The sequence below is a fragment of the Bombina bombina genome, chromosome 2 (assembly GCF_027579735.1).
Source record: "Bombina bombina isolate aBomBom1 chromosome 2, aBomBom1.pri, whole genome shotgun sequence".
Classification (NCBI taxonomy): domain Eukaryota; kingdom Metazoa; phylum Chordata; class Amphibia; order Anura; family Bombinatoridae; genus Bombina; species Bombina bombina.
The window spans coordinates 506,482,558-506,508,087 of record NC_069500.1 but is presented as its reverse complement, the minus strand read 5'-3'; the positions used below and the strand labels follow the sequence as shown (position 1 = coordinate 506,508,087).

Genomic DNA, 25,530 nt, shown 5'->3' with positions numbered 1-25,530 from the left:
TCACCTTAATATCCCTATGCTAAGATGCATAATTTTGTTGCCCCTATTTCACAAATATTGCACTGTTACAAGATCTATCCATTATGAACCTAGCATATTCTTCACGAGTTTACATACATTATACAAAAAAGAAAAATTAGGAGGAATAACCCATATCCCAATTACCCACTGTAAAAAATCGGACATGTGCATTCTATGGGTGCGCCGCAGCAAAATTTAGGGCTGGTCTTAAAATTTTTCCAGGGCTGCTTTTCATTCCCAGTCCGGCCCTGCTAACTCCATCGCTTTTCCCTTAAACTCCTTAGAATGTAAGCCTATGAGCCCAGCTGTTTGTAGATCGCCTTCATAAGAGCCAACTACAAAAGTGCAACTCTCGGCAGGGCCCTCTACCCATTTAAACCTTGTAAATTTTATCCTGTATACCAGCTATGTTTATAGCGCTGCAGAATCTGTTGGCGCTCTACAAATACCTGTTAATAATAAGAGAATAGTAAAGAATAAAATTTTTGCATCAATGAAAAAGTACTAAGATCTTAAGTTTTAGATTTGTGACAAAATGTATAAGATTACATATTGTTAGTCTTTAGGCTTTTATTTTTATCCATAAATGTATTCAGTAGTTTAATGAAACTTGATATATAATTCATAAATGCTATCCTCAAAACACCAAGCTGGTGGCTCGTTGGTCTAGGGGTATGATTCTCGCTTAGGGTGCGAGAGGTCCCGGGTTCAAATCCCGGACGAGCCCTGTTTTTTTTGGAAACAATTCAGATGTCTGTGGTAAATGTATGCAATTTACATTTCGAGGGCTATACTGTATTTGGAATTTGTGTGTAATTTTTGAAATTTTAGTGACTATAATTTCATGAACAATAAATAACATAAAATGTATTTGTAAGCTTATTACATTTGGGTTCAAAGTAAATGGCTTATTGGTCTAGGGGTATGATTTTTTGCTTAGGAAGCGATAGGTCCTGGGTTCAAATCCCAGTAGAGCCCTTGTTTTCACTATGTCAAGCATGGTTTTGTTTGTTAATATTTGAAAATTACATTGAGCAGTAAGCGATAAAAAATATGCCATAACATCATTTTGTGGTATTTTATTCATCAAATTTACAGTAATAATTTGTAGGGGACATATATGTTTATAGTTGGCTCGTTGGTCTAGGGGTATGATTCTCGCTTTGGGTGCGAGAGGTCCCGGGTTCAAATCCCGGACGAGCCCTTGTTTTCACTATGTGAAGCATGTTTTTGTTTGTGAATATATGGAAATTATATTAAGCAATAAGCCATACAAAATATGTTATAGTATCACTTTATGATATAATTTTCATAAAATTTCTAGAAATAGTTTGTAGGGGGGACGTATTTGAAAGAAATTGGCTTGTTGGTCTGGGGTATGATTCTTGCTTTGGGTATGATAGGTCCCGGATTCAAATCCCTGACAAGTCCTTGTTTTCACTATGTCAATCATGTTTTTGTTTGTGAATATATCGAAATTACATTGAGCTGTAAGCGATAAAAAATATGCCATAATATCATTTTGTGGTATTTTATTCATCAAATTTACAGTAATATTTTGTAGGGGACTAACATGTTTATAGTTGGCTCGTTGGTCTAGGGGTATGATTCTCGCTTTGGGTGCGAGAGGTCCCGGGTTCAAATCCCGGACGAGCCCTTGTTTTCACTATGTAAAGTATGTTTTTGTTTGTGAATATATGGAAATTATATTGAGCAGGAATGGTTTGTTCACTCTTTCTTTTAAAAGTAGCCATAGAATATTGAGTCCATTCATATTTACGTATTTCAGATAAAATAAAAAAAGCATGAAAATAAAACGTAGAATAATGAAAACTGCTTTGTGTATCATCGTTTTCACGCAGAATGATTACATTTTTTTATTTCATTTTCATGTGTACTACTATAGAATCCATATATAATGTATTAATATACAGTCAGCTCATTAGTCTACTCTAGGTAGGAGTGTGATTTTTGTTTTGGGTTGGAGAGGTCCTGGGTTCAAATCCCGGACGACGAGCCCAATTTTAATTTTTGTATTATCTTACACACTGTTACAACCGCTGCAGTAAGGTTTTACCAAACATTATTTTGGATTTGTAATTATTTGTTGGATTCACATTTTTTCAAAGAGTTACGTTGTATTTTCAGCGTCCCATACAAGACATCGTGCTAAGTATGAAGCACCGAGTTATAATAGCCTGCAAAGTTAATTGCAGTTCGTCATTGTCAGACATTTTTTTTTCAGCCCTCGGACCTCAATGTGGTTAAAATGTATGTAGCAAATCTCAATTTGAACTAATTAACTGATAATTTACGTCTAATTTATAAAGAAAATAATTGATCATCAATATTTGTATTTAATACAATTCTTAATAGTGTAAACAAAATAAAACAGTAATACATGAAATAAAAGAAATACCAAAGTGTTGTCATATAGGTAATTTATTGATGTGATGTCGCAAGACCGACTAATCAGTTAAAGAGCAATGTCCCAAGCTGAAATGTGAACTTTGGATAAGATTAGGCGATTATACAGGATACCAATTGCATTTATTTATTTTTTTATCGGTAGTGGGGTTAAAGGGATAGTAAACCCCAAAAATATTTTTAACTCAATCAAAACATCTTTATATAATAAGTACATTTGTAATTGGTACTTTTGTACAGTTTTGTTTACATTCCTTGTAATTTTAATTTAAAAATGAATACTGCTCCAAAACCATTTCCTGCTCATTATATGTGCCTATTACAATGTTCTACCTAGGTAGAAACATCATGGCCGCCCGCATGCGCATTAAAACAAAGGTATTGGCAATGCATGCGCAGACTAGCCCCCCTGTCTCCAGCAGCGAATTAAGCAGTCTACTGACAGGAGGCAGTAGCACAGGTTCTTGCAAGCACTCCAAGCAGGCACCGGCTAATCAGGGTTCTAGAGGGGCATCTGGACAGATTTTGTAAACCGGATCTCAGAAAGGCATCAACTCAGGGAGTGAAAAATAAAAAGCTTTCCATGATTACTGCTTGAAGGGGCAGCGTCACAAAAAAAAAACAGAGGAGGAGACATTTTAGGAGAGCAGCGTTCCTGCTACAATTCTTCCTTGCCTATGATAAAGTGCATCTGTGCTTTAGACATTGAATACAGCGGTGAGTATGAGAGCTCTGTTTATTTAAGCTGTCGGGCTCATCTCCTCCCTCCCTCTTGCTGTGTTTGCTTTCATGTGGAATCGGAGCCCTCACAGTCACTAATCAAGCAAAGACAGCAAGAAGAGGGGGAAGATGAGCCCGACAGTGTAAAATAAACTTTTTACTCACTGCTGTATTTACCGTCTGCTCTCCTTAGTGCAAGGCTGAAGTGGGACAGAATGAAACAGCTGTGAAGTCTCACACAGCTCCCAGTCAACCTTAGTTCACTCTGATAATTGTTCTGTCATACCCTCACACCAATCTGAAGTGGCCATGAGGGAGGTTTTGTCAGATGGGGAAATTTCAGATTCAGGAAAAATTTCTCAACAAGCTGAACCTGATGTTGTGACATTTAAATTTAAATTAGAACATCTCCGCGCACTGCTTAAGGAGGTGTTATCTACTCTTGATGATTGTGACAACTTGGTCATTCCAGAGAAATTATGCAAGATGGACAAGTTCCTAGAGGTTCCAGTGCACCCCAACGCTTTTCCTATACCCAAGCGGGTGGCGGACATAGTAAATAAGGAGTGGGAAAAGCCCGGCATACCTTTTGTTCCCCCCCTATATTTAAGAAATTATTTCCTATGGTCGACCCCAGAAAGGACTTATGGCAGACAGTCCCTAAGGTCGAGGGGGCAGTTTCTACTCTAAACAAGCGCACTACTATTCCTATCGAGGATAGTTGTGCTTTCAAAGATCCTATGGATAAAAAATTGGAGGGTTTGCTTAAAAAGATTTTTGTACAGCAAGGTTACCTTCTACAACCCATTTCGTGCATTGTTCCTGTCACTACAGCAGCGTGGTTCTGGTTCGAAGAACTAGAAAAGTCGCTCAGTAGAGAGACTCCATATGAGGAGGTTATGGACAGAGTTCACGCACTTAAGTTGGCTAACTTTTTTATTTTAGATGCCGCTTTGCAATTAGCTAGATTAGCGGCGAAAAATTCAGGGTTTGCAATTGTGGCGCGCAGAGCGCTTTGGCTAAAGTCTTGGTCAGCGGATGTATCATCCAAGACAAAATTGCTTAACATCCCTTTCAAAGGTAAAACTCTATTTGGACCAGAATTGAAAGAGATTATCTCAGACATCACTGGGGGAAAGGGCCACGCCCTTCCACAAGATAGGCCTTTCAAGGCCAAGAATAAGTCTAATTTTCGTTCCTTTCGCAATTTCAGGAACGGACCGGCCTCTAATTCTGCATCCTCTAAGCAAGAGGGTAATGCCTCACAACCCAAACCAGCCTGGAAACCGATGCAAGGCTGGAACAAGGGTAAGCAGGCCAAGAAGCCTGCTGCTGCTAACAAAACAGCATGAAGGAGTAGCCCCCGATCCGGGACCGGATCTAGTAGGGGGCAGACTCTCTCTCTTTGCTCAGGCTTGGGCAAGAGATGTTCAGGATCCCTGGGCACTAGAAATAGTTTCTCAGGGTTATCTTCTGGAATTCAGGGAACTACCCCCAAGGGGAAGGTTCCACATGTCTCACTTATCCTTAAACCAAATAAAGAGACAGGCGTTCTTACATTGTGTAGAAGACCTGTTAAAGATGGGAGTGATACACCCAGTTCCAATAAAGGAACAAGGAATGAGATTTTATTCAAATCTGTTCGTAGTTCCCAAAAAAGAGGGAACCTTCAGACCGATTTTGGATTTGAAGATCCTAAACAAATTTCTCAGGGTACCATCATTCAAGATGGAAACCATTCGAACGATTCTACCCACTATCCAGGAAGGTCAATTTATGACTACCGTGGATCTAAAGGATGCGTACCTACATATTCCTATCCACAAAGAACATCATCAGTTCCTAAGGTTTGCCTTTCTGGACAAACATTACCAGTTTGTGGCCCTCCCATTCGGGTTAGCCACTGCTCCAAGGATTTTCACAAAGGTACTCGGGTCCCTTCTAGCGGTTCTAAGACCGAGGGGCATTGCAGTAGTACCATACTTGGACGACATTCTAATACAAGCGTCGTCCCTGTCAAAAGCAAAGGCTCATACAGACATCGTTCTAGCCTTTCTCAGATCACACGGATGGAAGGTGAACATAGAAAAAAGTTCTCTGTCTCCGTCAACAAGAGTTCCCTTCTTGGGAACAATAATAGATTCCTTAGAAATGAGGATTTTTCTGACAGAGGTCAGAAAATGAAAACTTCTAAGCACTTGTCAAGTTCTTCATTCTGTTCCACGTCCTTCCATAGCGCAGTGCATGTCCTTACTTTGCTGTGTGCTTTAACACTAAATCTAAATATTAAAATTAAGGGGCCCAGCAACTTCACCATTGGATGGGGGGCGGATGCTAGATTTGCATGAGCCATGCCTCATTTTATGGGCAGTTGTTACTGCTCATTTCATGATAATTTAATCTTTAAAATTAAGATATTTGAAAGCTTCATTTAAAAAAACAAAAGTTTTATTTGATTGCATTTATAGTAGTCTTTATATTAATATATTTTAATAGGTTCAAATGATAATACATTTCTAACCCTTTAAATGGAAAATTTAGGAAGCTTTAATTTATTTAAAATAAAATATTTTCACAAAAGCTGCAATGAATCACGGACCACAAGTGTTACAATTGTGGGTCCTTTTAACAAGATGAAATTAGAATACGGCCGGAATTGTAATTTCCTATAGGCGCCACCACCACTGCACAAAACTAACAGCTAATACATACATACACTGCCCCTCTTTCAGGGTGCTTTCAGGGTGCTGTACACGTCCGCCTCTAGGACAGTATATAATAATGAGACTGGCGCCTAAGTAAATAGCCCACGATAAGAATGCTGGTGCTGTGGGTAAGTTGTACTGCGTGCTTGCTGCTGCTAACGGTTATCGGTGAAACAGTTCTACAGAATTTAGCGCAACAGACTTTGAGGGGAGCTAGTTCTTGAGGTGATCTTTTATTTTAATAATACTGCTGTGATGAGCTTGCATTAGTCCGTGTTTCACCTGATACATATATGATTATGTGTATGCCCTGAGCAGTTGTTTTTTTGTTTGTTTTACGAGTACACGAGTTTGCTGGGTGGTTTGGCAAAGATATATTTGTTTTAATTTTAAAATAAAGTAAAATCTCAATAAACTTGCGCCGCCAGGAAGCACGTGGTGGATTTGGTAGGCGGCCATCTTTTTTCCTAGAGTGATGGCGCAGTGTGATGCCCCTCCTAGGTTTGACTTTATGGCGCACGCTGACCTTCACGGGTAGTAGTGTATCAATGTTAACAATAGTAAAGCATTTTTTTCTTGCTTTTAAGGTAGGCAGTGTGTATATGCAAAGCTAAATTCTTTTCCTATATTTTTTTTTTAGGAAATGAACTCTCCTTGTGGGGGTCACAACAGCTGTATGTCTAAAGGTTACTCATGCCCTTTGTTACATTTTTAGGTGGCATCATATTGAAATGGGTTCACTTGAATTGGATGGTGATAGCGAAGATAAATTTAACAGTGCCATTTTAAAGTGAATTGTGCAATCTCTGTTTCAACCTTGTGAATTTAGGGGACCTATCCCAGCAGTTGTGTCTATAGTAAACCAGCTTATGGTCTTCCTACAGAGGCCCAACCCACTTGTAGGGCTGTGTCAGGAAGTAATGGAAACTGCACAAATTAAGTTTAAAAATAAAAAGTAGAATTTTATGTTGAATATGGTGGCTGCATTTGGCAATTTTGTGGGGTTGTATAAGGGTGAATGTGTGGGGGGGTGTGTTGTATAAGGGTGAGTGTGTGGGGGGGTGTTGTATAAGGCTGAGTGTGTGTGTGTGTGGGGGGGTGTTGCATAAGGGTAAGTGTGTGGGGGTGGGGGTTGTATAAGGGTGAGTGTGTGTGGGGTGTTGTATAAGGGTGTGTGTGTGGGGGGGAGTGTTGTTTAAGGGTGAGTGTGTGGGGGGTGTTGTATAAGGGTGAGTTTGTGGCGTGTGTTGTATAAGGGTTAGTGTGTGTGTTGTATAAGGGTGAGTGTGTGTGGAGGGTGTTGTGTAAGGGTGAGTGTGTGTGGGGGGTGTTGTATAAGGGTAAGTGTGTGGGGAGTGTTGTATAAGGGTGAGTGTGTGTGTGTGTGTGGGGTGTTGTATAAGGGTGAGTGTGTGTGGGGGGGTTGTATAAGGGTGAGTGTGTGGGGGGTGTTGTATAAGGGTGAGTGTGTGGTGTGTGTGTGTGTTGTATAAAGGTGAGTGTGTGGTGTGTGTGTTGTATAAGGGCGTGTGTGTTGTATAAGGGTGAGTGTGTGGTGTGTGTTTGTTTTGTATAAGGGCGTGTGGCGTGTGTGTGTGTTGTATAAGGGTGGGTGTGTGGTGTGTGCGTGGCGTATAAGGGTGTGTGTGTGTTGTATAAGGGTGAGTGTGTGGTGTGTGTGTTTTGTATAAGGGTATGTGTGTGTTGTATAAGGGTGAGTGTGGTGTGTGTGTGTGGGGGGTGTTGTATAAGGGTGAGTGTGTGGGTGGGGGGGTTGTATAAGGGTGAGTGTGTGTGGGGGAGGTTGTATAAGGGTGAGTGTGGGGGGTGTTGTATAAGGGTGAGTGTGTGGCGTGTGTTGTATAAGGATGAGTGTGTGGTGTGTGTGTTGTATAAGGGTGAGTGTGTGGGGAGGTGTATAAGGTTGAGTGTGTGGGGGGGGGGGGGTGTTGTATAAGGGTGTGTGTGGGGGGGGTTGTATAAGGTTGTGTGTGTGTGGGGGGGTTGTATAAGGGTGAGTGTGTGGTGTGTGTGTGTGTGTGTGTTGTATAAGGGTGAGTGTGTGGTGTGTGTGTTGGATAAGGGTGAGTGTATGTGGGGGGTGTGAAGGGGGGCATGTATAAGGGTGAGTGTGTGTGTGGGGGTGTTGTATAAGGGTGAGTGTGTGTGGGGGGTGTTGTATAAGGGTGAGTGTGTGGGGGAAGGGTGTTGTGTGAGTGTGTGTGTGGGGGAAGGGTGTTGTATAAGGGTGAGTGTGTGGTGTGTGTTCTGTATAAGGGTAAGTGTGTGGTGTGTATATGTGTGTTGTATAAGGGTAAGTGTGTGGTCTGTGTGTGTTGTATAAGGGTGAGTGTGTGGTGTGTGTGTGTTGTATAAGGGTGAGTGTGTGGTGTGTGTGTTGTATAAGGGTGAGTGTGGTGTGTGTGTGGGGTGTGTGTGTGGGGGGGTTTATAAGGGTGAGTGTGCGTGGGGGGGTGTTGTATAAGGGTGAGTGTGTGAGGGGGGGTTGTATAAGGGTGAGTGTGTGTGTGGGGGTGTTGTATAAGTGTGAGTGTGTGGGGGGTGTTGTATAAGGGCGAGTCTGTGTGTGTGTGGGGGGGGTTGCATAAGGGTAAGTGTGTGGGGGTGGGGGTTGTATAAGGGTGAGTGTGTGTGTGGGGGGGGGGGGTGTTGTATAAGGGTGTGTGTGTGGGGGGGAGTGTTGTATAAGGGTGAGTGTGTGGGGGTGTTGTATAAGGGTGAGTTTGTGGCGTGTGTTGTATAAGGGTTAGTGTGTGTGTGTGTGTGTGTGTGTGTTGTATAAGGGTGAGTGTGTGGGGGTGTGTGTTGTATAAGGGTGAGTGTGTGTGGGGGGGTTGTATAAGGGTGAGTATGTTTGAGGGGTGTTGTTTAAGGGTGAGTGTGTGGTGTGTGTGTTGTATAAGGGTGAGTTTGTGGTGTGTGTCTTGTATAAGGGTTAGTGTGTGTGTGTGTGTGTTGTATAAGGGTGAGTGTGTGGGGGTGTGTGTTGTATAAGGGTGAGTGTGTGTGGGGGGGTGTGTTGTATAAGGGTGAGTGTGTGTGGGGGTGGGGGGGTGTTGTATAAGTGTGAGTTTGTGGTGTGTGTTTTGTATAAGGGTTAGTGTGTGTTGTATAAGGGTGAGTGTGGTGTGTGTGTGTGGGGGGTGTTGTATAAGGGTGAGTGTGTGGGTGGGGGTGTTGTATAAGGGTGAGCGTGTGTGTGTTGTATAAGGGTGAGTGTGTGGGGGTGTGTGTTGTATAAGGGTGAGTGTGTGTGGGTGTGTGTGTGTTGTATAAGGGTGAGTTTGTGGTGTGTGTGTGTTGTATAAGGGTGAGTGTGTGTGTGGGGAGGATGTTGTATAAGGGTGAGTGTGTGTGTGGGGGGGGTGTTGTATAAGGGTGAGTGTGTGGGGAGTGTTGTATAAGGGTGGGTGTGTGGTGTGTGTGTTGTATAAGGGTGTGTGTGTGTGTGTGTGTTGTATAAGGGTGAGTGTGTGTGTGTGTTGTATATGGGTGAGTGTGTGTGTGTTGTATAAGGGTGAGTCTGTGTGTTGTATAAGGGTGAGTGTGTGTGGGTGTGTGGGTGTTGTATAAGGGTGAGTTTGTGGTGTGTGTGTGTTGTATAAGGGTGAGTGTGTGTGTGTTGTATAAGGGTGAGTGTGTGTGTGGGGAGGATGTTGTATAAGGGTGAGTGTGTGTGTGTGGGGGGTGTTGTATAAGGGTGAGTGTGTGGGGAGTGTTGTATAAGGGTGGGTGTGTGGTGTGTGTGTTGTATAAGGGTGTGTGTGTGTGTGTGTTGTATAAGGGTGAGTGTGTGTGTGTGTGTTGTATAAGGGTGAGTGTGTGGTGTGTGTTGTATAAGGGTGAGTGTGTGGTGTGTGTGTTGTATAAGGGTGAGTGTGTGTGGGGGGGTGTTGTATAAGGGTGAGTGTGTGGGGGGCTGTTGTATAAGGGTGTGTGTGTGGGTGGGGGTTGTATAAGGGTGAGTGTGTGTGTGTGGGGGGTGTTGTATAAGGGTGAGTGTGTGGTGTGTGTGTGTATTATAAGGGTGAGTGTGGAGGGTGTTGTATAAGGGTGAGTGTGTGTTGTATAAGGGTGAGTGTGTGGTGTGTGTGTGGGGGGTGTATAGGGTGAGTGTGTGGTGTGTGTGTGGAGGGGTGTATAAGGTTGAGTGTGTGGGGGGGGTGTTGTATAAGAGTGAGTGTGTGAAAGGGGGGATGTATAAAGGTGAGTGTGTGGGTGTTGTATAAGGGTGAGTGTGTGTGGGGGGTGTTGTATAAGGGTGAGTGTGTGGGGGAAGGGTATTGTATATGGGTGAGTGTGTGTGTGGGGGAAGGGTGTTGTATAAGGGTGAGTGTGTGGTGTGTGTGTTGTATAAGGGTAAGTGTGTGGTGTGTGTGTGTTGTATAAGGATGAGTGTGTGTTGTATAAGGGTGAGTGTGTGGGGGGTGTATAGGGTGAGTGTGGGGGGGTTATAAGGGTGAGTGTGCGTGGGGGGTGTTGTATAAGGGTGAGTGTGTGGGGGGTGTTGTATAAGGGTGAGTGTGTGTGTGTGGGGGGGAGGTGTTGCATAAGGGTAAGTGTGTGTGTGTTGTATAAGGGTGAGTGTGTGGTGTGTGTGTGTTGTATAAGGATGAGTGTGTAGTGTGTGTGTGTGGGGGGTTTATAAGGGTGAGTGTGCGAGGGGGGTGTTGTATAAGGGTGAGTGTGTGTGTGTTGTATAAGGGTGAGTGTGTGTGTGTGTTGTATATGGGTGAGTGTGTGTGTGTTGTATAAGGGTGTGTGTGTGTGTGTGTGTTGTATAAGGGTGAGTGTGTGTGTGTGTTGTATATGGGTGAGTGTGTGTGTGTTGTATAAGGGTGAGTCTGTGTGTTGTATAAGGGTGAGTGTGTGTGGGTGTGTGGGTGTTGTATAAGGGTGAGTTTGTGGTGTGTGTGTGTTGTATAAGGGTGAGTGTGTGTGTGTTGTATAAGGGTGAGTGTGTGTGTGGGGAGGATGTTGTATAAGGGTGAGTGTGTGTGTGTGGGGGGTGTTGTATAAGGGTGAGTGTGTGGGGAGTGTTGTATAAGGGTGGGTGTGTGGTGTGTGTGTTGTATAAGGGTGTGTGTGTGTGTGTTGTATAAGGGTGAGTGTGTGTGTGTGTGTGTGTTGTATAAGGGTGAGTGTGTGGTGTGTGTTGTATAAGGGTGAGTGTGTGGGTGTGTGTGTTGTATAAGGGTGAGTGTGTGTGGGGGGGTGTTGTATAAGGGTGAGTGTGTGGGGGGCTGTTGTATAAGGGTGTGTGTGTGGGTGGGGGTTGTATAAGGGTGAGTGTGTGTGTGTGGGGGGTGTTGTATAAGGGTGAGTGTGTGGTGTGTGTGTGTATTATAAGGGTGAGTGTGGAGGGTGTTGTATAAGGGTGAGTGTGTGTTGTATAAGGGTGAGTGTGTGGTGTGTGTGGGGGGGGTGTATAGGGTGACTGTGTGGTGTGTGTGTGGAGGGGTGTATAAGGTTGAGTGTGTGGGGGGGGGTGTTGTATAAGAGTGAGTGTGTGAAAGGGGGGATGTATAAAGGTGAGTGTGTGGGTGTTGTATAAGGGTGAGTGTGTGTGGGGGGTGTTGTATAAGGGTGAGTGTGTGGGGGAAGGGTATTGTATAAGGGTGAGTGTGTGTGTGGGGAAGGGTGTTGTATAAGGGTGAGTGTGTGGTGTGTGTGTTGTATAAGGGTAAGTGTGTGGTGTGTGTGTGTTGTATAAGGATGAGTGTGTTGTATAAGGGTGAGTGTGTGGGGGGTGTATAGGGTGAGTGTGGGGGGGGTTATAAGGGTGAGTGTGCGTGGGGGGTGTTGTATAAGGGTGAGTGTGTGGGGGGTGTTGTATAAGGGTGAGTGTGTGGGGGGGAGGTGTTGCATAAGGGTAAGTGTGTGTGTGTTGTATAAGGGTGAGTGTGTGGTGTGTGTGTGTTGTATAAGGGTGAGTGTGTAGTGTGTGTGTGTGGGGGGGTTTATAAGGGTGAGTGTGCGAGGGGGGTGTTGTATAAGGGTGAGTGTGTGAGGGGGGTTGTATAAGGGTGAGTGTGTGGGGGTTTGTGTTGTATAAGGGTGAGTGTAGTGTGTGTGTGGGGGTGTTGCATAAGGGTGAGTGTGTGTGTGTGGGGGCGTGTTGTATAAGGGTGTGTGTGTGGGGGGGAGTGTTGTATAAGGGTGAGTGTGTGGGGGGTGTTGTATAAGGGTGAGTTTGTGGCGTGTGTTGTATAAGGGTTAGTGTGTGTGTGTGTGTGTGTTGTATAAGGGTGGGTGTGTGGGGGTGTGTGTTGTATAAGGGGGTGTGGGGGTTGTATAAGGGTGAGTGTGTGTTGTATAAGGGTGAGTGTGTGATGTGTGTGTGGGGGGGTGTATAGGGTGAGTGTGTGGTGTGTGTGTGGGGGGGTTATAAGGGTGAGTGTGCGTGGGGGGTGTTGTATAAGGGTGAGTGTGTGGGGGGTGTTGTATAAGGGTGAGTGTGTGTGTGGGGGGGAGGTGTTGCATAAGGGTAAGTGTGTGGTGTGTGTGTTTTGTATAAGGGTGAGTGTGTGTGGGGGTTTATAAGGGTGAGTGTGCGAGGGGGGTGTTGTATAAGGGTGAGTGTGTGAGGGGGGTTGTATAAGGGTGAGTGTGTGGGGGGGGTGTTGCATAAGGGTGAGTGTGTGTGTGTGTGTGTGTGGGGGGGGGGGGTGTTGCATAAGGGTAAGTGTGTGGGGGTGGGGGTTGTATAAGGGTGAGTGTGTGTGTGTGGGGGGTGTTGTATAAGGGTGTGTGTGTGGGGGGGAGTGTTATATAAGGGTGAGTGTGTGGGGGGTGTTGTATAAGGGTGAGTTTGTGGCATGTGTTGTATAAGGGTTAGTGTGTGTGTGTGTGTGTTGTGTAAGGGTGAGTGTGTGTGTGTGTTGTATAAGGGTGGGTGTGTGGGGGTGTGTGTTGTATAAGGGTGAGTGTGTGTGTGGGGGTTGTATAAGGGTGAGTGTGTGGTGTGTGTGCTTGTATAAGGGTGAGTTTGTGGTGTGTGTGTTGTATAAGGGTTAGTGTGTGTGTGTGTGTTGTATAAGGGGGTGTGTGTGTGTTGTATAAGGGTGAGTGTGTGTGTGTGTGTTGTATAAGGGTTAGTGTGTGGGGGGTGTGTGTTGTATAAGGGTGAGTGTGTGTGTGGGGGTGTTGTATAAGGGTGAGTGGGGGTGGGGGGTGTTGTATAAGTGTGAGTTTGTGGTGTGTGTGTTGTATAAGGGTTAGTGTGTGTTATATAAGGGTGAGTGTGTGTGTGTGTTGTATAAGGGTGTGTGTGGGGGGTGTTGTATAAGGGTGAGTGTGTGTGTGTTGTATAAGGGTGAGTTTGTGGGGGTATGTGTTGTATAAGGGTGAGTGTGTGTGTGGGGGGGTGTTGTAGAAGGGTGAGTGTGTGTGGTTGTGTGTGTGTGTTGTATAAGGGTGAGTTTGTGGTGTGTGTGTGTTGTATAAGGGTGAGTGTGTGTGTGTGGGGGGTGTTGTATAAGGGTGAGTGTGTGGGGAGTGTGTGTGTGTTGTATAAGGTAGAAAGCAAAGAATTGCCCAAGCACCAAGGGTATAACAAAGCTTGTTTGCAGGTGTGCCAAATATTGGACCTGCACCAAGGTCCCAAGAAGACAGTGCAAAAATAATGATATAGCTGCACCACCAAATGTATTAAAACATCATGATTTTATTGTGCCACTTAAAACAGACAACGTTTCGGACCCATGTCCTTATTCATGTCTAGACATGAATAAGGACATGGGTCCGAAACGTTGTCTGTTTTAAGTGGCACAATAAAATCATGATGTTTTAATACAGTTGGTGGTGCAGCTATATCATTATTTTTGGTGTGTTGTATAAGGGTGAGTGTGTGTGTGGTATAAGGGTGAGTGTGTGTGTGTTGTATAAGGGTGAGTGTGTGTGTTGTATAAGGGTGAGTGTGTGGTGTGTGTGTTGTATAAGGGTGAGTGTGTGTGTGTGGGTGTTGTATAAGGGTGAGTGTGTGTGTGGGGGTGTTGTATAAGGGTGAGTGTGTGGGGGGATGTTGTATAAGGGTGATTGTGTGTGGGCGGGGTTGTATAAGGGTGAGTGTGTGGGGGGGATGTATAAGGGTGAGTGTGTGGAGGGGGGTGTTGTATAAGGGTGAGTGTGTCGGGGGGTGTTGTATAAAGGTGAGTGGGGGGGTGTTGTATAAAGGTGAGTGGGGGGGGGGTGTTGTATAAAGGTGAGTGGGGGGTGTTGTATAAAGGTGAGTGGGGGGTGTTGTATAAAGGTGAGTGTGTGGTGTGTGTGTGTGTTGTATAAGGGAGGGTGAGTGTGTGTGTTGTATAAGAGTGAGTGTGTGGTGTGTGGGGGGGTGTATAAGAGTGAGTGTGTGGTGTGTGAGGGTGTATAAGGGAGAGTGTGTGGTGTGGGGGGGGGTGTTGTATACGGGTGTGTGTGTGGGGGGTTGTATAAGGGTGAGTGTGTGTGGGGGGGTGTTGTATAAGGGTGTGTGTGTGGGGGGGGTGTTGTATAAGGGTGAGTGTGTGGGGAGTGTTGTATAAGGGTGAGTGTGTGGTGTGTGTGTTGTATAAGGGTGAGTGTGTGGAGGGGGGTGTTGTATAAGGGTGAGTGTGTGTGTTGTATAAGGGTGAGTGTGTGTTGTATAAAGGTGAGTGTGTGGTGTGTGTTGTATAAGGGTGAGTGTGTGGTGTGTGTGTTGTATAAGGGTGAGTGTGTGTGCTGTATAAGGGTGTGTGTGTGGTATAAAGGTGAGTGTGTGGTGTGTGTGTTGTATAAGGGTGAGTGTGTGTGTGTTGTATAAGGGTGTGTGTGTGTTGTATAAGGGTGAGTGTGTGGTGTGTGTGTGTGGTGTATAAGGGTGTGTGTGTGTGTGTGTTGTATAAGGGTGAGTGTGTGGTGTGTGTGTGTGTGTGTGTGTGTGTGTTGTATAAGGGTATGTGTTTGTTGTATAAGGGTGAGTGTGGTGTGTGTGTGTGGGGGGGGGTGTTGTATAAGGGTGAGTGTGTGGTGTGTGTGTTTTATAAGGGTGAGTGTGAGTGGGGGGGTGCTGTATAAGGGTGAGTGTGTGGTGTGTGTGTGTGTGTTGTATAAGGGTGAGTGTGTGGGGGGTGTTGTATAAGGGTGAATGTGTGGTGTGTGTGTGTTGTATAAGGGTGAGTGTGTGTGTGTTGTATAAGGGTGAGTGTGTGTGTGTGTTGTATAAGGGTGAGTGTGTGGTGTGTGTGTTGTATAAGGGTGAGTGTGTGTGTGGGGGGGATGTATAAGGGTGAGTGTGTGGGGGGGTTGTATAAGGGTGAGTGTGTGGTGTGTGTGTTGTATAAAGGTGAGTGTGTGTGGGGGGGTGTTGTATAAGGGTGAGTGTGTGGAGGGGGGTGTTGTATAAAGGTGAGTGGGGGGTGTTGTATAAAGGTGAGTGTGTGTTGTATAAGGGTGGGTGAGTGTGTGTGTTGTATAAGAGTGAGAGTGTGGTGTGTGGGGGGGTGTATAAGAGTGAGTGTGTGGTGTGGGGGGAGGTGCTGTATACGGGTGTGTGTGGGGGGGGGTTGTATAAGGGTGAGTGTGTGTGGGGGGTGTTGTATAAGGGTGAGTGTGTGGGGAGGGAGTTGTATAAGGGTGAGTGTGTGTGTGTGGGGGGGTGTTGTATAAGGGTGAGTGTGTATGTGGGGGTTTGTATAAGGGTGAGTGTGTGGAGGGGGGTGTTGTATAAGGGTGAGTGTGTGGGGGGGGTGTTGTATAAGGCAGTGACGTGCAGTGAGGTCAGAGGCTGGTGAGGCACTAGATATGATACGCGGGAGAAACACATGTACAGAGGGCCGCAAGTACCCCCAACAGGGCAGGTTTAAATGATAGCTGAACCAGTGCACAGGTGACATAATCAGGTGATGGGTGTGAGTAAGTTAGTAACCACTGAGTTACTGATCAGCTGATTACTTCACCTGTGCACTGATTCGGCTATAATGAAAACCTGGCCTGTTGGGGGTACTTGATCAGAAATCAATTCATCGGGTTGGGGGGGTGTTGTAAAAGGGTGAGTGTGTGTGTGGGGGTGTTGTATAAGGGTGAGTGTGTGTGTGTGGGGTGTTGTATAAGGGTGTGTGTGGGGGGGTATAAGGGTGAGTGTGTGTGGAGGGGGGTTGTATAAGGGTGTGTGTGTGTGGGGGGGTGTTGTATAAGGGTGAATGTGTGTGGGGGGGTATAAGGGTGAGTGTGTGGTGGAGGGGTGGTTGTATAAGGGTGAGTGTGTGTGTGTGTGTGGGGGGGGTGTTGTATAATGGTGAATGTGTGTGGGTGGGGGGTATAAGGGTGAGTGTGTGGTGGGGGGTGTTGTATAAGAGTGAGTGTGTGGGGGGTGTTGTATAAGGGTGAGTGTGTGTTGTATAAAGGTGAGTGTGTGGTGTGTGTGTGTTGTATAAGGGTGAGTGTGTGGTGTATGTGGGGGGGGTGTATAAGGGTGACTGTGTGGTGTGTGGGAGGGTGTATAAGGATGAGTGTGTGGTGTGGGGGGTGTTGTATACGGGTGTGTGTGTGGGGGGTTGTATAAGGGTGAGTGTGTGGGGGTGTTGTATAAGGGTGAGTGTGTGTGTGTGGGGGGTGTTGTATAAGGATGAGTGTGTGGTGTGGGGGGTGTTGTATACGGGTGTGTGTGTGGGGGCTTTGTATAAGGGTGAGTGTGTGGGGGGTGTTGTATAAGGGTGAGTATGTGTGGGGGGTTGTATAAGGGTGAGTGTGTGTGTGTGTGTGGGGGGGGGGTGTTGTATAAGGGTGAGTGTGTGTGTGTGGGGGGGTTGTATAAGGGTGAGTGTGTGTGTGTGTGGGGGGGGTGTTGTATAAGGGTGAGTGTGTGTGTGGGGGGGTGTTGTATAAGGGTGAGTGTGTGTGTGGGGGGGTGTTGTATAAGGGTGAGTGTGTGTGGGGGGGTTGTATAAGGGAGAGTGTGTGTGTTGGGGGTGTGGGTTGTATAAGAGTGAGTGTGGGGGGTTTGTATAAGGGTGAATGTGTGTGTGGGGGGGGGGTTGTATAAGGGTGTGTGTGTGTGTGTTGTATAAGGGTGAGTGTGTGTGTGGGGGGTTGTATAAGGGTGAGTGTGTGGGTGTGTTGTTTAAGGGCGAGTGTGTGTGGGGTGTTGTATAATGGTGAGTGTGTGGTGTGTGTGTTGTATAAGGGTGAGTGTGTGTGGGGGGTGTTGTATAAGGGTGAGTGTGTGTGGGGGGTGTTGTATAAGGGTGAGTGTGTGGGGGGTTGTATAAGGGTGAGTGTGTGTTGGGGGGTGTTGTATAAGAGTGAGTGTGTGGGGGGTGTTGTATAAGGGTGAGTGTGTGTTGTATAAAGGTGAGTGTGTGGTGTGTGTGTGTTGTATAAGGGTGAGTGTGTGGTGTATGTGGGGGGGGTGTATAAGGGTGAGTGTGTGGTGTGTGGGAGGGTGTATAAGGATGAGTGTGTGGTGTGGGGGGTGTTGTATACGGGTGTGTGTGTGGGGGGTTGTATAAGGGTGAGTGTGTGGGGGGTGTTGTATAAGGGTGAGTGTGTGGGGGGTGTTGTATAAGGGTGAGTGTGTGTGTGGGGGGTGTTGTATAAGGATGAGTGTGTGGTGTGGGGGGTTGTATAAGGGTGAGTGTGTGGGGGGTGTTGTATAAGGGTGAGTATGTGTGGGGGGTTGTATAAGGGTGAGTGTGTGTGTGTGTGGGGGGGGGGGTGTTGTATAAGGGTGAGTGTGTGTGTGTGGGGGGGTTGTATAAGGGTGAGTGTGTGTGTGTGGGGGGGGTGTTGTATAAGGGTGAGTGTGTGTGGGGGGGGGGGGTGTTGTATAAGGGTGAGTGTGTGTGTGGGGGGGTGTTGTATAAGGGTGAGTGTGTGTGGGGGGTTGTATAAGGGAGAGTGTGTGTGTTGGGGGTGTGGGTCGTATAAGAGTGAGTGTGGGGGGGTTGTATAAGGGTGAGTGTGTGGGGGGGGTTGTATAAGGGTGTGTGTGTGTGGGTTGTATAAGGGTGAGTGTGTGTGTGGGGGGTTGTATAAGGGTGAGTGTGTGGGGGTGTTGTATAAGGGTGAGTGTGTGTGTGTGGGGGGTGTTGTATAAGGATGAGTGTGTGGTGTGGGGGGTGTTGTATACGGGTGTGTGTGTGGGGGCTTTGTATAAGGGTGAGTGTGTGGGGGGTGTTGTATAAGGGTGAGTATGTGTGGGGGGTTGTATAAGGGTGAGTGTGTGTGTGTGTGTGTGTGTGGGGGGGGGGTGTTGTATAAGGGTGAGTGTGTGTGTGTGGGGGGGTTGTATAAGGGTGAGTGTGTGTGTGTGTGGGGGGGGTGTTGTATAAGGGTGAGTGTGTGTGTGGGGGGGTGTTGTATAAGGGTGAGTGTGTGTGTGGGGGGGTGTTGTATAAGGGTGAGTTTGTGTGGGGGGGTTGTATAAGGGAGAGTGTGTGTGTTGGGGGTGTGGGTTGTATAAGAGTGAGTGTGGGGGGTTTGTATAAGGGTGAATGTGTGTGTGGGGGGGGGTTGTATAAGGGTGTGTGTGTGTGGGTTGTATAAGGGTGAGTGTGTGTGTGGGGGGTTGTATAAGGGTGAGTGTGTGGGTGTGTTGTTTAAGGGCGAGTGTGTGTGGGGTGTTGTATAATGGTGAGTGTGTGGTGTGTGTGTTGTATAAGGGTGAGTGTGTGTGGGGGGTGTTGTATAAGGGTGAGTGTGTGTGGGGGGTGTTGTATAAGGGTGAGTGTGTGGGGGGTTGTATAAGGGTGAGTGTGTGTTGGGGGGTGTTGTATAAGAGTGAGTGTGTGGGGGGTGTTGTATAAGGGTGAGTGTGTGTTGTATAAAGGTGAGTGTGTGGTGTGTGTGTGTTGTATAAGGGTGAGTGTGTGGTGTATGTGGGGGGGGTGTATAAGGGTGAGTGTGTGGTGTGTGGGAGGGTGTATAAGGATGAGTGTGTGGTGTGGGGGGTGTTGTATACGGGTGTGTGTGTGGGGGGTTGTATAAGGGTGAGTGTGTGGGGGGTGTTGTATAAGGGTGAGTGTGTGGGGGGTGTTGTATAAGGGTGAGTGTGTGTGTGGGGGGTGTTGTATAAGGATGAGTGTGTGGTGTGGGGGGTTGTATAAGGGTGAGTGTGTGGGGGGTGTTGTATAAGGGTGAGTATGTGTGGGGGGTTGTATAAGGGTGAGTGTGTGTGTGTGTGGGGGGGGGTGTTGTATAAGGGTGAGTGTGTGTGTGTGGGGGGGTTGTATAAGGGTGAGTGTGTGTGTGTGGGGGGGTGTTGTATAAGGGTGAGTGTGTGTGGGGGGGGGGTGTTGTATAAGGGTGAGTGTGTGTGTGTGGGGGTGTTGTATAAGGGTGAGTGTGTGTGGGGGGTTGTATAAGGGAGAGTGTGTGTGTTGGGGGTGTGGGTCGTATAAGAGTGAGTGTGGGGGGGTTGTATAAGGGTGAGTGTGTGGGGGGGGTTGTATAAGGGTGTGTGTGTGTGGGTTGTATAAGGGTGAGTGTGTGTGTGGGGGGTTGTATAAGGGTGAGTGTGTGTGGGGGGTGTTGTATAAGGGTGAGTGTGTGGGGGGTTGTATAAGGGTGAGTGTGTGTTGGGGGGTGTTGCATAAGGGTAAATGTGTAGTGTGTGTGTGTTGTATAAGGGTGAGTGTGTGTGATGTGTGTATAGTATGAGGGTGAGTGTGTGTAGTGTGGTGAGTGTGTGTAGTATGAGGGTGGGTGTGTAGTATGAGGGTGAGTGTGTGTGTGTAGTTTGAGGGTGGGTGTGTGTAGTATGAGGGTGAGTGTGTAGTTTGAGGGTGGGTGTGTGTAGTATGAGGGTGAGTGTGTGTAGTATGAGGGTGTGTGTGTAGTTTGAGGTTGGGTGTGTGTAGTATGAGGGTGAGAGAGTGTGGGTGTGTGTGTGTAGTGTTTGAGAATGGGTGTGTGTAGTAGGAGGTTGAGTGTGTGTGTAGTATGAGGGTGAGTATGTGGTGTTTTTAGTATGAGGGTGAGTATGTGGTGTGTGTGTGTGTGTGTAGTATGAGGGTGAGTATGTGGTGTGTGTGTGTGTGTGTAGTATGAGGGTGAGTATGTGGTGTGTGTGTGTGTGTGTAGTATGAGGGTGAGTATGTGGTGTGTGTAGTATGAGGGTGAGTATGTGGTGTGTGTGTGTGTAGTATGAGGGTGAGTATGTGGTGTGTGTGTGTGTGTGTAGTATGAGGGTGAGTATGTGGTGTGTGTGTGTGTGTGTGTGTGTGTGTAGTATGAGGGTGAGTATGTGGTGTGTGTGTTTGTGTAGTATGAGGGTGAGTATGTGGTGTGTGTGTGTGTGTAGTATGAGGGTGAGTATGTGGTGTGTGTGTGTGTGTGTAGTATGAGGGTGAGTATGTGGTGTGTGTAGTATGAGGGTGAGTATGTGGTGTGTGTGTGTGTAGTATGAGGGTGAGTATGTGGTGTGTGTGTGTGTAGTATGAGGGTGAGTATGTGGTGTGTGTGTGTGTGTGTGTGTGTGTGTGTGTGTGTGTGTGTGTAGTATGAGGGTGAGTATGTGGTGTGTGTGTTTGTGTAGTATGAGGGTGAGTATGTGGTGTGTGTGTTTGTGTAGTATGAGGGTGAGTATGTGGTGTGTGTGTGTGTGTAGTATGAGGGTGTGTGTTGTATAAGAATGTTTGTTATTATCTTTTGCTACAATCAGGAATAAAGCATGCACACATATTTAGCCACTGTGCTAAAAATGGCAGCTATTTTGTATATTACTTCAGAAATTTTCAGACCAAACATAAAAATAGGGTCGCGAATGTATGTGGGATCATGGTACTGGGTCCTGGTAAAAAAAAAATGTAGAACACTGGTTTAGAGGACAGTGAGATTATCTGATCTTTGGGGGTTTATCAGTATTGCACTATTGTGTACTGCCCACTCCCTTTGCCACTGTACTTTGATCACAGCTGAGTCCTGCAAACTGTGTGACATTTCAGTTGTTAGCTCTGTGAAAGCAGATCTGCTTAGGTTAGTCAAGTAGTTTTGTATCCATGTTTCAGGATCTTGACTTTCCTTCCTGTTTCCTTTTATTAATCTAAATTGCACAAGGTTCACAGTTTAGTCAGCCAAATCCTTTATTTAAATGTGATATAGGGCTAGATTTATTAAGCCCCTACGGCTGCAAGTTCTCTCAAGAACTTGCTCGCCGTGATTTATCAAGCAGCGGTCACCAGACCGCTGCTTCCCTAACATCTACGCCATCTCTATTGTGGCGAAATTCAATCTCCTCGGTCGAGTCCGACAGCCAATCACGCGCGGGCAGGGGACGGGAATGCACGTGAGCGCAAAATTGCGCTTGTGTGCAATGTTAATTACCTGCGGGTAATTTCGCCCCGCAACAGGCGAGCTGAGGCGTACAGGGGCGCGTATATGCGCCCCTGTACGCCTCAGCGTTGATAAATCTAGCCCATAGTGTGAATCCTTTGAGTGTGGAGTGACCAGATGGGCAGGGAGCACAGTAAGTGAGAAGGGTCTAGTTGCAGACTGGAGCTCCACTCTAGACAGGAAACATGTGACCTCCACTCAAAGCTTTTTTTTTTAATCAACTTTAATGTAACAAACAACCTATAGACAATCATTCTGAAAACGAAACATTTTGCAGCTTTCTTGTTCTTCTTAACCTTTTAACGCCGTTATGCCGTTCTATTCCGTCATAATTACACTGGGCTTTAAAGCCGTTATGACGGAATAGAACGTCATAACAAACGGCTGTCCTGAAGCCTTCTGTGCTTCTAGGACTTGATCGCGGTCTGGAGGGCGTTCCTAGGGTTGTAGGGACGCCCCCCAGATGCGATCCAATAATTGAAATCTCGCAATCGTATGCACGATCGCGTAGTTTCAATTTGTCTACATCGGAACAGGTGTTCCGATGTAGGCACTTTCACCCTGTCACTAAAGGGTTACATAGTTGCCAACAGTCCCGTTTTTGCCGGGACAGTCCCGGAATTTGGGTCCCAGTGCCGGCCATTTAAATGTCCCGGACTGTCCCGGCAAGTAGCAGGCTGCAGCTCCGGTTTAGCTAGCGTGACCTGTGCGCGATCTGTGTCACTGACTCAGTCTCCTACTTTAAATCTCGCGATCCTTTAGGACACTGTCAGCATGCAACGTCACCATCATGTGACCCTGAGGCTTGCCGCTCATATATTGGAGACTTTACACACGCGAGTTACTCTGCAGAGGCAGCCTGAGCCATATCAGTGCCAAAAGTCTGCGACAGTCGCACCAGAGGTGCGATGTGGGTGCCAGAGTCTTTTTTTTTTTGTCTGGTCACGCTGCTTGTGTCCATTGTGAACTGCACGCCAAGAAAAGATTAGTTTCAGATGAGGCAGCTGGCAGTGAGGGTGATTTAAAACTCAGACAATAATGTAAGTTATAAACATTGTATTTTCAAATTTTATTGGTAATATGCAATTAACCCATAAAGTTTGAGCTTTGCAAAGATGTAAAGCTGTTTTGCTAAATTTTACAAATGGTCCCAAATTTAAATATGTATTTGTCTAGCACAGTGAAAGCAGTGCATAGCGGTTTTCTTGCAAACAATATATATATATAACTGAGATTTTGGTCAACAGTTCAGACATTAATACCAACCTCTGGCACACAGATTATGAAAGTGTTTCTTGGTTCTAGTCCTCACAAAGCTCTAAACTGGATTTCTATCTAAACAAAATTGAGGCATATTGTGGTTAATCTGCTGATCAGTGCAAAAAGAAATGTACCTAAAAAAAATCTGCTCTACTAAGGCTGCATGACTACTGGTGTTGAGAAATACTATGGTATCACTCATGGGGCCACATTTTCTGTCTCTATCCTATGCAGCTGTCCAAAATCCTGGTCACAGTATGCATGTTTTATTCAGAACAACACCTACCGTGACATCTGACTATTGAGTGAGTGACATTACAATGTTGTTAAGGTTCTTCAAGTCAAATGCCATTCTTTATTCCGCCATATCTGACATAAGGGAACATAAAAGGTGATTTATGTGGGCCCCGCACAGTGCCCTTCATTAGTCTCATGAGTGTTCTTCCTTAGAGGAAAAGTGTAGCGAGAGACTGATCAGCTGCCATGTTTAGAATACAACCATGCTTGTGACCTTATGCTTCCTTGTTGCGTTTACTGCTGGTACATTTTTCACTAAGATATTCCAGGACAATTAGAAGGTGAGCTGTATATGTTTTTATTGTAAAATATACCAACAGTAACAAATATACAGAGTCTAATGTTGGAATTGATTTGATACAGTGAGTACAGGATCAGTAGTGCTGGAGATGCTGACTGCAGTGGGTCCTTAGTTATATCAATAGGGGCAATAGGTGGATGCAGTTCTACAAGCACTTGGTGCTAGTGCATTTGGTGTAGTGGATAGTAATCAGTGCTGAAGATGCTGCTGACGTGCAGTGACTAGTTTTCATGCATGGTTAGTGTACTGTAAATGGAGATACATGCAAACTGTGTAATGCAGACGAACAAGTGCATTAAAGAGACATTAAACACTTTGAGATGGTTATATAAAATGATAAATTTAATATATAAAAAATAGTGGCAATATACTTTCAGGATTTATTTTGTCCACATTTTCCTTTAATTCAATTCTTTTCAGTTCCTGTTAGAAATGGAAGTGCAGAACATTGTTATATTCCACACAGCCATTGGCTGTACACTATAGTGACCTATTTAAAACTGTCACTAATTGGCCACAGCAGAGAAGTTATCCTAAATTCCAACATGGCAGCTGGCAGCTCCCATTATTTTATATTCCACAATACTGTACACTTATTTTGTCAATATTTAAACAGCTCATGAAACTTAAAAAAATACATCTACAGGTTATTCTCTGACTAATCTTTTCTTTGAATGCATAATTCTATCTAGAATTATTTAGTGTTTAATGTCCCTTTCAGTGTGTTGGTGGCAAAGTGACCAATTAGCCATAAAACCAATATGATGATGATGATTATTGCACAGCGTTGAAGATGGATTCTGACAGGTTTATTTAATTTTGCTGCAGTTAATAGACCGTGCAGGTGAAGCAGAATGGGGAATAAACAAAAATGGTGGAAATATCTGAAAACCACTGCAACCAAAAGTCTGCCTCAGTGACAGGGCTAATGGCATATGTGCATACATTTTCCTTTTGCATTTTCCTTCTATACCTTTTAGTTTCATATTTTAAAATAAATATATATATATATATATATATATATATATATATATAATCTGCACCATAATAAACAGGCGGAGCTTAATTATGCTAATTATGTGGGTTTGGCAAGTGGGCGGAACTTTAGGGAAGAGGGTGTGGTAAAAAATTTCATGCAGTAATTGATAGCTGCAAAGTGTCCCTGGAAATTTTTTTCAAATGTTGGCAACTATGGGGTTAATGTGCACTCACAGTGGTTACCTTATAAATGACAATCAGCATAAACCACAAGAAAGCTGCAAAATGTTTCGTTTTCAGAATGATTGTCTATAGGTTGTTTGTTACATTAAAGTTGATTTAAAAAAAAAAAATCTTTGAGTGTAGGTCACATGTTTCCTGTCTAGAGTCAGTGGAGGTCACATGTTTCCTGTCTAGAGTGGAGCTCCAGTCTGCAGCTAGACTACTTTTCAGTAAGTGGGTGGGACAATGGAGGAGCACCAGAAGCCAGCATCTCCCCTCCCCCCCTCCATACCAAGATCTAGGGGGGGAGGGAGCTGCTGGCAGAACAAAGGGGATAGGGGGAGAAATAGGGAGAGGCTGGGGGAGAAATAGGGAGAGGCTAGGGGAGGGACTAGAAAAGAGTATGGTAGAATAGGGACTTACCAGAGTAGGAGGTTCAGTTTACAGCTTGTCTTCTTTCTTCACAGGCCGCAGGGACAGCTTCTCTTGGTTTCACAGGCCGCAGGGACAGCTTCTCTTGGTTTCACAGGCCGCAGGGACAGCTTCTCTTGGTTTCACAGGCCGCAGGGACAGCTTCTCTTGGTTTCACAGGCCGCAGGGACAGCTTCTCTTGGTTTCACAGGCCGCAGGGACAGCTTCTCTTGGTTTCACAGGCCGCAGGGACAGCTTCTCTTGGTTTCACAGGCCGCAGGGACAGCTTCTCTTGGTTTCACAGGCCGCAGGGACAGCTTCTCTTGGTTTCACAGGCCGCAGGGACAGCTTCTCTTGGTTTCACAGGCCGCAGGGACAGCTTCTCTTGGTTTCACAGGCCGCAGGGACAGCTTCTCTTGGTTTCACAGGCCGCAGGGACAGCTTCTCTTGGTTTCACAGGCCGCAGGGACAGCTTCTCTTGGTTTCACAGGCCGCAGGGACAGCTTCTCTTGGTTTCACAGGCCGCAGGGACAGCTTCTCTTGGTTTCACAGGCCGCAGGGACAGCTTCTCTCTGTTTCACAGGCCGCAGGGACAGCTTCTCTCTGTTTCACAGGCCGCAGGGACAGCTTCTCTCTGTTTCACAGGCCGCAGGGACAGCTTCTCTCTGTTTCACAGGCCGCAGGGACAGCTTCTCTCTGTTTCACAGGCCGCAGGGACAGCTTCTCTCTGTTTCACAGGCCGCAGGGACAGCTTCTCTCGGTTTCACAGGCCGCAGGGACAGCTTCTCTCGGTTTCACAGGCCGCAGGGACAGCTTCTCTTGGTTTCACAGGCCGCAGGGACAGCTTCTCTTGGTTTCACAGGCCGCAGGGAC

At 46.0% G+C, this 25,530-nt stretch overlaps 3 non-coding genes across 3 annotated transcripts; all 3 read left to right on the top strand.

The window, feature by feature from the left end:
- Positions 1–676: 676 nt before the first annotated feature.
- TRNAP-AGG (transfer RNA proline (anticodon AGG)) lies at positions 677–748 on the top strand. Its single transcript has one exon. It is a non-coding gene; the product is annotated as a tRNA-Pro (tRNA).
- Positions 749–1,153: 405 nt separating this feature from the next.
- On the top strand, positions 1,154–1,225 carry TRNAP-UGG (transfer RNA proline (anticodon UGG)). The gene has a single exon. It is a non-coding gene; the product is annotated as a tRNA-Pro (tRNA).
- Positions 1,226–1,606: 381 nt separating this feature from the next.
- Positions 1,607–1,678, top strand: TRNAP-UGG (transfer RNA proline (anticodon UGG)). Its single transcript has one exon. It is a non-coding gene; the product is annotated as a tRNA-Pro (tRNA).
- The last annotated feature ends 23,852 nt before the right edge of the window (positions 1,679–25,530 follow it).